Raw genomic sequence first — 15,345 nt, forward strand, 5'->3', positions numbered from 1 at the left:
TGCTCACAGTGATTTTGGCCTTCCTACATCAATCATAAATCAAGACAATGCCCCACAGACCAGTCTGATGGAGGCAATTCCTTGATCAATGTTCCCTTTTTTTTTTTCATGTGATTTCAGTTAGTGTCAAATTGACAAAAGCTAACTAGAAAGGGTTGCAGCCCTCTTTCTCAGCCCACTGTTGAACTGTGTCCCTGGTGTATGAGTACACAGGACCATAACTGACAGTCTGATTTCATATACGATTTTAATTCTACCATGCATTGCTTCATGAATGTATTTCTCTTTCTTCTCTGAATGTTTTTACTTCCTACAGGAATAAAATATACTGAGGACTTTGACTTTTTTTTTTTAATGTGTCTCGGTGTTTTGTCTGAGATATGTATAGTGTCCTTCATTCAACAAAAACATGTGGACGATACCTATTATGTGCCAGGCTCGGCACCAAGGATCCAACAAGATGAGAATGAGCCAAAGCGTCACCTCAAGAAATAAATTATTACCTTTGATGGTATGAAGATGACAGCAAAAATAAGGGAATGGGGTGATATAGCTCATCAGGAGCTCAAGGTTTGGATCTGGTATGGAGGAGAGCATTCTAGAACAAGAAAAACAAACCTACCGATATCCAGGTCCAGTGGCAGTGAAGAAAGACCAACTCCCCATAATGAGGGCTGTGAATTCAGGACATACAGGCAGGAAATTTTAGCTCAAGGGTGTCTGAGAAAGGGTTCAGAAGGCAAGCTTAGTAGTTGGTAGGATACCCAAGGATACAGACCACCAGCACGATAGTACATCCCCAAAACAAAGAGAATTAAATAACTTCCAGAGCATTTTAGAATCAAACGCCAGATGCAAAACCCAGCTTGGCTTTCTGGCCCGTACGGGGATCGAACCCGCGACCTTGGCGTTATTAGCACCACGCTCTAACCAACTGAGCTAACCGGCCAGCGCGCTCTGTATAGTCATCCTTCATACTCATGAAAGATCTCATCTCAAATAGCTTTTTTTTTTTTTTTTTCCCCTTTGCTGTTTGGGCATCACGATAAGTAATCATACTTATTTTGTTCCAGATTTGCCCTCAAGGAGCGCTGTGTCATCCAAAGAAATGTTTGGAGTTCTTTGTTTTTGCTTTCGCTTAAACCAGATGAACCAAGCCTGGTAACGGGTTTTTTTTTCCTTATGTCCAGCCCGCAGCGCCTACAGTTGCGGCTCATATCCGCAACTACACACCCTCACATACGGCTCCAACGCAGCGATGGATGAGATGAGATTTCCTCTGGCTTCAGCAAATTGAACGGGAGGTCGTTCCTTCAATCCAGATATTATATGCAACCATTTAAGAGAAAGTTCTTCTTTGGTTGTGGCTGGTATTTCTGATCTTTGTCATTTCCGAGCTGCTTTGCAGGGTTGCCGAACCTTACTAATGTGTGAGATCATCTTCAAATAATACATAAGTACGTACTTCCCCAGCTCTGGCTCCGTGGCTTAGCTGGTTAAAGCGCCTGTCTAGTAAACAGGAGATCCTGGGTTCAAATCCCAGCGGGGCCTTTTTGAATAGGTTCATTCTTAATCCTACCCGGTAGTCCCACTGTCTCAAGTGTAATGTTTTTCTTCACGTCCTGTACAATTGAACACATCCAGCATTTTAAACTTTCCTGAGAAACCGAACAGCATTGCATTGGAAGATGAAGATTGGAAATGGAGTAATTCAGGAAACGCTTTCTAGTAATTCCTGAGGACAGGACACAACTTTGAGGAACTTTGGGTTTGAGATCATGAGATTAGAGATGTATAGTCAGTGTATACAGTTGAAGTTTGCTCCCTCACTACACGCTGCTTGAGAAGAAGTACTGATAATTTATGAACTTTAAGCACGTTGGGAGTGATAATGCACGGCAACAATTCTACCATTTGTGACAAGAAAGTATCAGGAGTTCGATACCAGCTTCTGATAAATAGCAAGCGCCTACATTTTTAAAAACGGTGGTTAGTAACAAAATATAAATATTTAACAACTGACAACTGCTTATAGGTAACTGAAAGAAATTCTTTTGAGCTTGAGGTCTTTAAGTCTTTTCAGGCAGATTTTGCATAAAATAACTGAAAAAGACATCAGACTCCAAAATATTAAGACATCATGTTTTATTTTATTTTCTACTTTTTATAGTCTAAGATGCATTTTCAGATTATGTTAGACTCTGTAAAAGCCCAATCTCCCTTCCTTAATAAGGTTCACAGAATTCTGCAAGCAAAGAGTTAAACTTCATGAGGCTTCCTCTCCTGCCTGCCTGTAATGGCCTAATGACTGCTTAGCTCCCCCCCCCCTTTTTTTTTAAACTGAGCATGAAAGATTATGCCCAGTGCCAGAAGACTGACAGACAGTATAAAGGGCCACTTAGGTTGGAGACATAATTCAGTGACAGAAATCTTACTATAAAATTAAAATAAATATGAAAATAACTACACTACAAAAAAAGGCTTCCCAACACTGTTTACTCTCCAGACTAGCTGCTGTCCACTATCCTTGTGTTCTGCTGTAGTGTTTTCTTTTATGTCTAACACAGAGGCCAAGTCTACAGTTCCACATAAGGAGCTCAGAATCTTAAAAGTGCCCATCAAACACAGATAGTTAAATTTTAGGCTGTCCCACAGCCTAGTCATGATCACTCACAAAAAAAAAAAAAAAAAAAAAAAAAAAAAAACCATACATCTTGACACTTTCCAGCTCTTTGAGGTTCCTGAAGTCAGGGATTCCTGAGACACTAGGAATTTGTCCATCTACTCTGCTGACCTTTGCTGCCCATCAGCAGCTGCTCATCCCAGATACTCATCTTCAGATGGAGTTTTGACCAAGTCTCAGACATGTATGTGTCACAAGCCAAACTCACTGTAATGACTGGAATGAGAATGACTCCCATGGGCTCATATATTTAGATGTTTGGTTCCCAGCTGATGGGTGGTTTAAGAAAGAATAGGAGGTGTTGCCTAGTAGAGGAGGTATTTCACTGGAGATGGGCTTGGAGGTTTCAAAAGCCCACGTCATGCCCCGTCTCATTCTCTCTGACTTCTGCCTGTGGATCAGAATGTAAGCTCTTATCTACTGCTCCACCACCATGCCTCCCTGCCTGCTGTCATGCTTCCCACCATGATGGTCATGGACTAACCTATGAAACTGTAAGCAAGCTCCCAATTAAATGCTTTCTTCTATAAGCTGCCTTGGTCATGGTGTCTCTTTACAGCAACAGAACAGTAACTAAGACATTCCCCCATCAAACAGTCCTCTCTAAAATTGGGTTAGATCCAACTCCACTCACCTATTAACTCCCTTCAGATCATTACAAGTCCTGCTGATTTCACCAGCACCACATGGGAAGTATCCGTCCCCTCTGTTTTTTACTGTCTCTATTTGAGCCCCTCAAGATCTCTTCTTTGCCAACATCTTACAACAACTTCTACTTCCCAATCCCACTCCCAATGCGACCCCCCCCCCCGCCATTTTCAAGACTGGCTTGATTGCCACTAACTTGTAACCCCAGTGCTAAGGATTATTTATTGCAACGTGTTAGCCAGCCTGAGCTACATGTTAAGATTCTGTCTCAAAAATCAAATAAGAAATTTCTGAGTCTTTACTTTTTTCTTCTCTAACACAAGCTGGCCTGGAGCTCACTACGTAGCCCAGGATAACTTTGAACTTCTGACAGTTCCCCTGCCTCAACCTCTAGAGTGCTGGAATTACAGACATATGTCACCATAAATGCTTTTCATCAGCTTCCAAGGTAACTCTCTGCCTCTCTTCCTGTCTGTGTCTTTCTGTCTGTCCTTCCCTCACTTCCTTCTCCCTTTCTTTTCTCTACTTCTCTTTAGAAGAGTAGCCTAAGCTTGCCTGGAACTCACAGCAGTCTTCCTGTCTCTGTCTGCTGAGTTCATCCATTCCAGATGGACACCACTGCTGTGGGATTGTGATCAGACAGAACACCCAGGTTTTTTTGGGAAAACAGCTTTAATGTGTATGCGCAGGCTGAGGTGAACTATTCTTTGCAAAGAAATATAACAGTTCATGCAGGGAGACACTGTTTTTTATATGCTTTTTGCTTCTTTGTCTCCCAAATATGGTAAGTCGTTGGTTGGTATAAGACCTTAAAGTAGGAGTTTAAGGAGGAAGGCAGAGCTTCTTGAGGCAGGTAATGAGCATTTTGACAGAGGCTAAACCAGATGGCAGCCTCCTTGTCCTTGCTTCAAGGTCTCTGAAAAGGCTTACTGAGTGAGGAGGAGTTGTAAGAAAGGTGTGGTCAAGGACCCAGTCACACCATCACATCTAGGTTGTTAGGGTGCTACCTGAAGCAAAATGTAATTGGCTCATTCTTCTTTTGCTTTATTTTATAATCCAGGCCAACAATATCTGGATTTGTTGAATGACTTATGAGATGCATATTTGATGCAATTATTCAAGCAATCTTTTTTTTTTTTTTTTTTTTTTTTTTTTGCATTTTTCGAGACTGGGTTTCTCTGTGCAGCTTTGGAGCCTGTCCTGGCACTCTCTCTGGAGACCAGGCTGGCCTCGAACTCACAGAGATCAGCCTGCCTCTGCCTCCCGAGTGCTGGAATTAAAGGCGTGCGCCACCAACGCCCGGCTTAAGCAATCTTTTTATCTTTTTTTCCCTACTGGTCTTTTCTGTTTTTTGTCCCTTGTTGCATTTTATTTGTTCCTTTGTTCCTGTTGGGCCTAAAAAGGCTTGGAGTCGAGGCCCAGTGTAACCTCCTGAGCCTGGCTAGAGTTTGGCGACCTGTCTGGCCTGTAACCTCCACGTGGGGGTGACTCACCAAGGCCAGATGTAAGACTGCCCTACCTGCCAACTTGGTGGAATATTATTGCCCGTTACTCCTCAGTCACCTTACCCCATCCTAACCTAACCTCATCCCATCCCTTACCTCAACCCTATATAAGTTCCTGCCTGTTGGAATAAATCGAGACCCTACTTTGACAAGTCTTCCAACTCAGTGTGTTTCTCACCGGCAAGGAGGGGGGCTTTCTCAGTCATCAACACTCACCATCCCTATCAGCCCCGGGAAGAGACTGGCTGTACCAACCCTTCCCCAGCCCTACCTGCCAGAGGACCCGGCATGTTTCCTCTGTTTTCTTTTGAATTAATGGTTATTTTTCATTTTAACCTAACCTGTTTTCTTTTTTAAAGATTGTTTTGTTTTTAATTGTGTGTGTAGGGCATGTGAGTATGAATGCATATGAGTGTGGCTATGTGTTGAGGCCAGAAGAGGGCACTGGTGCCCCAAAGCTGGAGTTACAAGAGTTGCAAGCAGCTGGACATTGGTTTTGGGAGTTGAAATCAGATCCTGTGCAAGAGCAGTGTGTGATCTTAACCACTGAGTCATTTCTTCAGGCCCTGCATCTACTTTAAAATAAAACAAAAAACAAAAGGGTCTTAATAGGTTTTCTGTCTCTTCTCCCTGTAGCCTGAAAAATAAAACACCCAGAGACTGATATTGGGATTCAAGCCTCAAGCTGAACATCCGAAAAGTAAAGCAGCTTCTTACCACTACCTCTACTTGAAAGGGCTGATCCTGCTGCCTCTCCTCAGAGTGGCTGGAGAATCCTGAGACTGAATGTCTTCTTATTCTCAATGTGGCTGGAGAATGAATGCCTGATACTTAACTACTGAAGACCCTGCTCCTATCTTTTATACCCCTCTAGTGCTGGGATTAAAGGTGTGTGATCCCAGGTGCTGAGATCATCTTTGTGTGAACTATTTCTCTTTAGGACTGGATCAATCTTGTGTAAATTTGGGTGGCCTTGGACTCACTGAGATCCTCTACCTATTAATCTGGAGTTCTAGAATTAAAAGTGTGTACCACCACCTCCTAGCTTCTGGCTGCTGGGATTAAAAGTGTGTATCACCACTGCCTATCTCTGAAGCTTGAAGCTAACTTTGCTTGCCTGAAAATTCATAAATAATACATCACCACATACACGGCCACCCCCAGTAAGTTTCTCTGCCAACCCAGCAAGCCAGATCGAGCGGAACTGAAAAGTATATCAGCAGAATTATTCAAAACAAAACAATTTCTAAACTAGTTCACTTGTCTCTGGAGAATGAGGCCAGAGAAGTCAAACACCCAAACCAAGGCAGGGAAGTTTTATAGGCGAGGGATAATAATGTGTCTGCCACAAACTGGGATTTTGATCAAGTATGGTCCACAGCTGAGCTCTTTAGGTGGACACTTGGGTGGCTGGCAACTTCAGGGGAGGAAACTGCAATATCCTCCAACAATGAGGAACTGGGATTTTGGGCACCTTTCCTGAGCAGTGGAGTCTGGAGAGAGAGACAGGAAGAAGGCTTTCAGATTAAAGGTATTATCCCCTCTTTAAATGTCCTTTATGATTGAGTCCATAACTTCCCACTTTACCTATTTCTTTCTGCATCCTGCTTTAAACTATTGGTTCCTCCTGTTCCAGTCACTTCCTGGTGATACATTCCTTTTCTGACAAGTCTGCAGCCAGCAAACTTTTCTCTTTCAAGACTCAGATCTAGTATTGTTTGTCCCTGAGACACCAGGCTATCTCCGAGTTTTCTGACTGCCATGGACAAGTTGTTCTGAATAGTCCACACATGTTAATGGACACATTTGCTGAAGACATTTCTGCCAGTGACTGTTCATCACGTATCCTCCATATCATGTCTTTCAATGGAACAACAACAAAAAAAAAAAAGTAAGGAAATTCACAAAATTAAACAGAAAGTTTGTAGGGCGGTGGTGGTGCACACCTTTAATCCCAGCATTTGGAAGGCAGGCAGAGGAGGATGAATCTCTGTGAATTGGAAAGCCAGCCTGGTCTACAGATCAAGTTCCAGGACATCCAGGGCTGTTATACAGAGAAACTCAGTCTCAAAAAAACAAAACAAACAAACAAACAAAAGCAAAAAAAAAGAAAAGAAAAGAAAGGAAAAAGAAAAGAAAAAAGAAAAAGAAAGAAAGTTTTTCCTGTGCAGAAAAGAAAATTTGAAAATTTTCTAGTGAGGACCTCAAGAAACAATTCTGTAATCAAAACAAGAGACTCACCACATTGTTTTTTGTGGAGTAATAGTTGTCAGTTTTGCCTAATACCAGGAAGGTTCTTAGTTTGAAACTGGGCAGAAACATTTGAAGTTTGCTTTTGAGTTTCTATTATTACTATGAATCTGAACTTGAACATTCACCCAAACTTTTAAACTCTTTTCAGAGCTCAGCAGTACAAAATGATGCCTTGGGCACTGAAACAGGAATCCAGCCAAAAGGCCACCTCTGTACTTACCCAATCCTGTTAGTGTCAATGAGCCCAGGTGATTCAGGACCCCACATACCCAACACCTACCAGCCCACCCCTGCAGTGAATGTGACTCTGGCTTTCCTGGAATCACAGACCAGAAACAAATCTCCCTCCCCACCCTCCACATCTGCCAGGTCCCTTTAAAACCCTTCCTAGTTTGTTTGTTTGCTGTTGTTGATTTTGTTTTTTTTGTTTGGTTTGGTTTTGTTTTTAAACAGTCTCACTCCAGGCAGACCACAAACTCACTGAGTCAATCCTCCTGCCTTAGCCTCCCAAGTGCTGAGTTCCTAGTTTTGCACCAGCACTGCTGGCTTTACCTTTTTCTCTGGTGACCATCTTCAATCCTGCTTCCAGTCACCTGTGAAAACCTCTTATTAAATAATAAGAACATATGTCGGGCAGAACTTCTTTGGATCCAGGTGACTCAAGCCATCTTGCCCCAAGTAGAAAAATGGCAGATCAAGTAGGGTTCTAGAGAATGCTAAAGGAAGACACCAGACTCAAATAGTATGTAAGAGCAAAGAGCATTTATTTCTTATGTGTGGAAGCCCACAGAAGTGACTCCATTCTATCCTGACTTAAGGTCAGAGAGTTCGAGCCTATTATTGCTCCTTCAAGGTTAAAGCACAGGCTGTTTGGCCTAAGGTGTGGCTATTGTTTGTCTTGCCTAGATAACAGTATATATGGTTAAGGTGTGGTTACTTGATGTTTGGGGTTAAGGAGGTAATTACATTTATTTGTTTCTTGTATCATGGTAAGGAAGTCTTTAGCCTTCTCCCCTTTTGATTGGGATATATAAGAACTTGGAGCAATAAACTTGGGGCACAATCACAGTATTCACTGGATGCCCTCCTGACTCTACTGTTTCTTGTCTATTTCTTTCCTTAATCCCCTCTTCTCCTTTCAGGTACAGACCGGACAAGTCTGCTGGGCTGGACACTTATACCATCATATGCAGGGTCACCCACCCATTCAAAATGGGGTCGACCCTGAGAGGAGTGTATAGGCTCCTTTTAAGCACAGTTAAGGGGATTTTCCGGGACAGTCAGTTCATCTCAATGTAATTGGTTAAGCAAGCATCAATTACATTAGTATACTTTTAATTGGCTGAGGTTTTATCTTTGGGCATATTTGCACAAGCTTGGGAAAGTCCAGACATGACCCATAAGGGAGGCTGTAGGACTTGGGCTTGAGACACTAGCCCTGCCTCAGGCCTTGTTTTTGTTCTCTTCCTTAGCTCTGAATGTAATTTGTTGATAAATGGTCCTTTGTGGGCGATTCACCTGTTCCCCTGTCTCAGAGAACTGAAACCTAAACTCAGTTGTGAGAGTCACCCTTGTAATATCAGCCCTTGGGAGGCAGAGGAAGGAGAATCACACAAATTCCAGGCCAGCCTGCGCTACCCAGTGAGATTCTGCGTTGATTATTCCGTGATGCGTGCGATCAAAGATGATCTGTAGTCTGTAAGGCTAAGATTTCTTTATTCAGATAAACATCAGCTCAAACACAAGCCAGAGCATGCCCACAGGATGCAAGCTAGTGTGGCCAGAGAGAAGGGGCTTTTCCACCTGTCCTCTCATCATCTTGGACCTCCCCTGACCACGCCCTCAAGGGCTTGCCCAAGCACACCTGTCCAGGCTACTAGGAGGTGGGGCTACAGTGTCTCCCTACAATTCCCCTTTTAGTCTAAAAGAGGATTAAAACTTAATAGTGTAAAACATCCAAAATTAACTATCACAAAGGTGAAATACAAGAAGATACAATAATCTGCTACTGCATATCCTAACTATGTCTATTCCGGCTAAGCCCTAAAGTCATGTGGAAAGGATGTCTACCTTGAACACCTCCTTCCATTCCCAACTCTAAACAATAAGAAAGTTATTCCTAACAAGGCTTACACTACCTTAATAAACAATAATGGGGAGTGGGGGCATAGTATCTTCTAAGTTACTTCCTGCTGAAATGGGACGATGGCAGCCTTGTGGGATCTGTGGAAAAAAAATGTTAGTACAGGGAATGTCTCTAATGGGTTATCTCCAGTCCATGTTAGATGGGATTTGCTTGATTGAAGATCTAGGTTGAAATCCTCAACTTGATTGAAGTCAGTACTCGAGGCTCTGATCAGAGTGTCAGTAGAAACAGAGTAAGTTGGATCCAGTGCAGTCGAAGAGGTATGGCCCAATTCCTTTTCCGGAGCATCCAGGGATTGTCGTCAGGCGGGCCTTCATTGGCTGTACAGGACTCAAACATAAGTGTCAGCAGAGAAATGTGTGCTTGCACATGTATGTATACTGGGAAAGGCAACCATTGAAAAACAACAATTATGAGAGGGTGTAGGCCTTGAAAGAAAGAGCCAAGAAAAGACAAAAGATAGTCCTCAAATTCTTCATTCATTCTGTATTACATCAATTGGCTTCTTGATATAACACAGAAACTTTAAAATTTAGTTAAATAACATGCTTGGATTTTAGGGGAGGAAAGCCAAATCCAACTCTAAATCCAGCGTTGATTTAATTGAATAGGGAGTAGGACATGAAGAGAAATAGAGTTATTTGAGAGATAGCTATAAAGTTTACCATATGGCACGTTCCTTTTGTTTGACGGCTATAGCTACCTTCTTTCCTTTAAGTATCTACCCAGTGTCCTTTGACTTCTGGAGGTGGGTTTTCCTGTGAAGATAAAAACAAAGCACTTCCCATTCCTTTGGGAGGCTTTCATTTAGTTCATGAGATATACCTCAGTAAATACCTGTCAGTTGTCCTTGTCGAGAGGGTTGTCTTTTTCAACTCGAATCTTGATCAATTTTGATGGTATCCAAAGATTTTCTTCTCCTGTGGAAACAAATGCAAAACCCCTACCCCAATGTAACACATGTCTGGGTACACTAGAGGTGTGTGCGTAATGACTTTAGAATGATTGAAGTACCTGTTCGAAGTAGGCATCTCAGATTGAAGCGAGTCTGCCTCCTCTTTGTCAAATAGATCCTTCAGCCTGGCCAGAACATCCTCATGGGAGGTTTTAATCTCATTCATCATGAAAGATTCAAGGCATGATATAGAATCCACGATTTGCTTCGACAATTGTTCTGTAAGGTTTTCTAGACGGGTAATACATTCGTCCCTAGGTAGCATCTGGGTGGTGTGGAGATTGCCATCCAGGGATTGAAATTTAGAATCAAGGTTGTGATTTGCCTCAGCAATCAACTTGATAGACATTTCTAGTTTGTTATCTCTGTTCGTAATTCAAAGTTGCAAGCTTTGAAACTCAGCTCTAATTCGACCATAGTGTCTCTCGCATTTTCCAGCCATTGATTTAATGGCATTATCCAATTGTTGAAGCCTATTCTGGGTATCCTGTACCTTAGTAACAAAGGAATAGGAGAGAGAGACTATTTGAGTTTCTATTTGGTTACATATGTCCTTTAATTCATAAAGGTCCACTACCTGCTTAGCTGTAACGCCTCTAAAATATTCTTTAATTCATCACAGTCTGCTGCCTGCTTAACCTGTAATGCCTCTAAAATGGAGCGTCTCTCTGTGTTTATGTTATTATAAATGTGCTGCATTTCAGCTTGAGTAGTAGACAGATATGCCTGTATCGTATAAAACATAGAACGAAGCCTATCATCCAGTTTCTGTTCTACTATCTCCATAAGCGTATTATAAGTCAATCTCGTGCCTTCTAGAACCTCGTTACGCAAAGCTTGCATGTCCTGTAGGCGGGTGGGGAAATCAGACTTCCCTTTGTTCCTGAGGAACGACAATATGTGAATTAATACATTCACAGCTAATAAGACATATAAGCCAATATTCAGCAAGTCAGCTTGTTTCTCTAGCACTGAATGCGCATAAGAATAGGAGAGATTATAAAGTGGGAAGGGCGACAGAAATTCGGCTATATCTACTGGTGAAATCATCTCCAGGTGTAGTAACAACATCTGACCAGCAGGTGGCGCAGTCGTATATATTTTGAGTAGGGTCTGAAACTTTCTGAAAAATTCTAGATACTGGGAATCCGGTATTTGCGTCAGGCAGGTGACTGTGCCCACAGCTAAATTTGAAAGGACTCACGAAGGCGGCAGTGAGAAGCCGAGGTGGGAGCCTGATGCGGCACACAGCAGCTCACAGCACAGCGGGAGCGGGGAAGCAGGAGTGCGTCGCAGTAATGAGCGTTTTCTGTGCATAAAAGCTGCAAACCACGGTTGCGCCAGCCAGGCGGCTCTGGATTTCAGGCCCCAGGCATAGACACACAGCTAGATTTGAGCGAGCGTGCGGCTGAAAGCTGCGCCGGCGGACTGGCGGTTTTTCCGCCAGCAGGTAGGCAGATGCCAGGTAGCTGTGGCGCAAATTGCAAAGAGCTACTGGAAGTAGCAAAACCCACGGGGGTTCTCGAAAGTGGTTTGGGCGGGAAGGAGCCCCGGAAGGGAGAGCATAACTCACTGCTTAGCTGCCGTGCTTTTTCCCACAGTCCCTGCAGCTTCTGGGTCGGAAAGCAGAGGCCCAGGATGTGTACCTATCCCACCCAGAGCCCCGGCGGGCTGGGGAGCTGCTCGGGTCGTGGAGGTTGAGTGCCAAATGTTGATTATTCCGAGATTCGTGTGCTCAAAGATGATCCATAGTCCTTAAGGCTAAGATTTCTTTATTCAGATAAACACCAGCCCAAACGCAAGCCAGAGCCTGCCCACAGCATGGCCAGAGAGAAGGGGCTTTTCCACCTGTCCCCTCATCATCTTGGACCTCCCCTAACCAAGCCCTCACTGGCGTGTCCAAGCACACCCGTCGAAGCTACTAGGAGGTGGGGCTACAGTGTCTCCCTACAATTCTGCTTCTCCCTCTCCTTAGAGTCTGGTATGTACTCTACAGAGTATAGATGCTCTATTCTATAACACCCTTTGTATCTACCTGACTAGCCTGACCACAAGTCATAGGACACCGTTTCTTGATGTTTGTTGTACCTGGAGATGGGGAACTACATGGTCTCTCTACTTTCACTAGGCATCACACATGTATTTTTGTCTCTCTCTGAAAAACCTCTGTGCTTTGCCTAATTTTCTCTTGGCACACTTAGATTTTTAGACAGAATTCCCTAAGTGAAAGTCCTGTGCCTTCACAGGAAACACAGATCTTCCTTTGTTCCTCTGTGGTTATCAGTGTGATAACCCAGACTATCTGTCTCATGAAAGGTGGAACAAAGCAACATCTGCTCTCAATCCATGATGGGACCACAATGCTTTGCTCTGCAATGCACACCCTATACAGATGAAGCACACTTACTGAACTTAATTCTAAACCCCAGTGCATTTTCTGAGGCTTGAAGAAGCGTGGAGCTGGTTATGATTCACACATGGGTATTCCTGACACGCATTCTTCAAGCCTTTATCTTTGCAATTTCTACAGCATGTTGAAACAAATAACAGGAAGCCAAGTGTGATCCCAACACTGAGGACACTGAGGCACAAGTAAGAGACGAACCAGGGCTACATAGTAAGATCCTGGTTTTTTGTTTTGTTTTGTTTTTTGAGACAGGGTCTTACTAATCCCTGACTGACGTGTTTGCCAGAGGTTATGGGGAGTATACAGCAGATGACAACTAGTGTTCAACAGGCCAAGCCACCAGATGAATAAGTCTCTGATGGGGAGATCCACTTGGCAAGAACCATGTGTAGCACAAATTCAAATTGTTAATAATAAAAACTCAGAATCAGCTATAGGGGGTGAAAGCTGAAGGATCAGAGAAGCAGAGCAGCCAGCCACTAGAGTTCTTACCTCTCCCAGGGATCCTGTCCACAGACTTCATCTGTCTCTCTGAGTCCTCACACTGAATACAATGAGCTCCTGTCTCTTCCCACCTTATATTCCTCTCTCTGCCCAGCCATATCACTCCTGTCTCTACTTCCCTAGTATGCAGATTAAAGGTGACTCTCAAGTACTGGGATTAAAGGTGTGAGCCAACACTGCCTGGCTATGTTTCTCTTTTAAACCAGATCAATCTTGTGTAGCCCAAAGTGGCCTTGAAGTCACAGAGATCCACCTGTCTCTGCCTCCGATGTGCTGGGATTAAAGGTGTCTGACACTACTGCTTGGCGTCTCTGACTAACTAGTGTGGCCAGCTCCACATTCTGATCTTCAGGCAAGCTTTAAATGTTAGATCAGAAGCAAACTATCAGCACAACCACGGGTCACACTGGCTGTAGATGACTGGTTGTTTCTGTCTGTGATTTTTTTCCCTGGAAGCAGCTGTCGGTGTTTTCCCACTGCTTGTATGTTTGTCTCATATATATGCTCTATCTGCTGGGCATACATGTAGCTATGGAAGGTCAGGAAGATGTTTTCTGCTAAACTGTATAATTCTGATAAATAGAAATAACGCTAGGATATTTTTCATTACTCAGACTGACATAGGAAAGTAATAGTATTCTCAGTCACTAAGACAGCTAATTTTAGATTTCAGAACAAATTCAAAGCAAACTGGTTGCCCCTGGAGACAAATACACAAGTAAATTCCGAGGTGTTTATTGCTGACTCAAGGTCAGGCATGAAACAACTTTAGTAGACATAACTTTCTCAGCAATGGACTTTCCGAATGGACTCCCAGACTCAAGGTTCAGCCAACTAACTGTTTATTGTTTAAGTCCTGAATTTCAATGTCACTTTCAGTCTGGGAACCCTGACTGCTCAGAGCTACATGCTTACTTTACTCACCATTCCTAGTCAGCTCCAACTCCCTAGCCTGAGAGAAACTGTGTGATGTGACCCTGAAAATGTGATTCATATTTGTCCAGAGGCTTTGCTGCAAAGAGAGTAGGAGAGATATGGGACAGAAGTGTGTGTGTGTGTGTGTGTGTGTGTGTGTGTTTAGGCATGCATTATGCTAAAAGGGAGATGTTGCTGAATGTGCAGAAGAAGTGTGAAAGATGGAGAGAGAAATCTTGTATAGCTGTATGTAATGAGATGTAACTGTGTAGAGAAATTGTCAAGAAAGAGATTATGCCGAGTAGTGGTGGTACACACCTTTAATGCCAGCACTTGGGAGGTAGAGGCAGGCGGATCTCTGTGAATTCAAGACCTGGGAGGTCTATAAGAGCTAGTTCCAGGATAGCCTCCAAAGCCACAGAGAAACCCTGTCTCGAAAAACAAAAAACAAAACAAAAAGCAAACAAAAAAAAAAAAAGAAAAAGAAAGAGAGATTATACAAGATGAAGTAAAAGAGAAGTTTACCATCAGGATAACATGTGCTTGTTCCCTTTTCCTTAAGTTACAATCAGAAAGTGTGTGTTTCTTTATTTACATTCAGATAGAAAAAGCCTAGCCCTCAGATACAGAAGAAATTTAAATAGGGTCTCACTGCTCTGAAGTCATTCTTTTCGATACCCTGGGTGCAATCCTGGGAGCTGACCTCCCAGGCTATGGTACCTATTGGCCTAAAACTCAAATAAACTAGACTAGCCTCAAATTCATAGAAATCTACCTGCCTCTGCCTCTTGAGTTCTGGGATTAAAGGCACGAGCCACTATGCCCAACAAGACCCTGTCTTTAAAAAATTAAGAAAAGAAAGGAGAGAAAAAGGAAGGAACTATTGACAGGAAAGAACTCATATGAACAATAGTAATAGCTACCATTTATTTCTAGTTTTTAAGGCAAATATTTGGTGGTTTTCCATAAACTAACAAAGTGAGTTTATGGGTAATTGCCTCTTGTGAAATATTATTTTAAGATACTTTTCATTTGTTTAAGCTGTGAAATATTTGTTTGATGGTGTAAAGATGTGTTGCATTCTTTTATTTTGCATTTGTTTAACTCTTTGAAGCTATGTTACTTTGCCTGTCTAAAACAGGCTCTAGTAAAGAGCTGAACAGCCAATAGCAAGACAGGAGAAAAGATAGGCAGGACTGGCAGGCAGAGAGAATAAATAGGAAGAAAAATCTAGGAAGAGAAGATTGGGGAATGGGAAAGAGGAGAAGAGGGAGACTTCAGGGGCCAGCCATCCAGCTACACAACAAGCCACAGAGAAAGAAGTAAATC

General features: G+C 42.8%; 2 non-coding genes across 2 annotated transcripts; one reads left to right on the forward strand and one right to left on the reverse strand.

Moving 5' to 3' along the window:
* Positions 1–875: 875 nt before the first annotated feature.
* On the reverse strand, positions 876–949 carry Trnai-aau. The gene has a single exon. It is a non-coding gene; the product is annotated as a tRNA-Ile (tRNA).
* Positions 950–1,477: 528 nt separating this feature from the next.
* Trnat-agu lies at positions 1,478–1,551 on the forward strand. The gene has a single exon. It is a non-coding gene; the product is annotated as a tRNA-Thr (tRNA).
* Positions 1,552–15,345: the final 13,794 nt, after the last annotated feature.

Source organism: Cricetulus griseus, chromosome 3 (genome assembly GCF_003668045.3).
Source record: "Cricetulus griseus strain 17A/GY chromosome 3, alternate assembly CriGri-PICRH-1.0, whole genome shotgun sequence".
NCBI classification, from domain to species: Eukaryota; Metazoa; Chordata; class Mammalia; order Rodentia; family Cricetidae; genus Cricetulus; species Cricetulus griseus.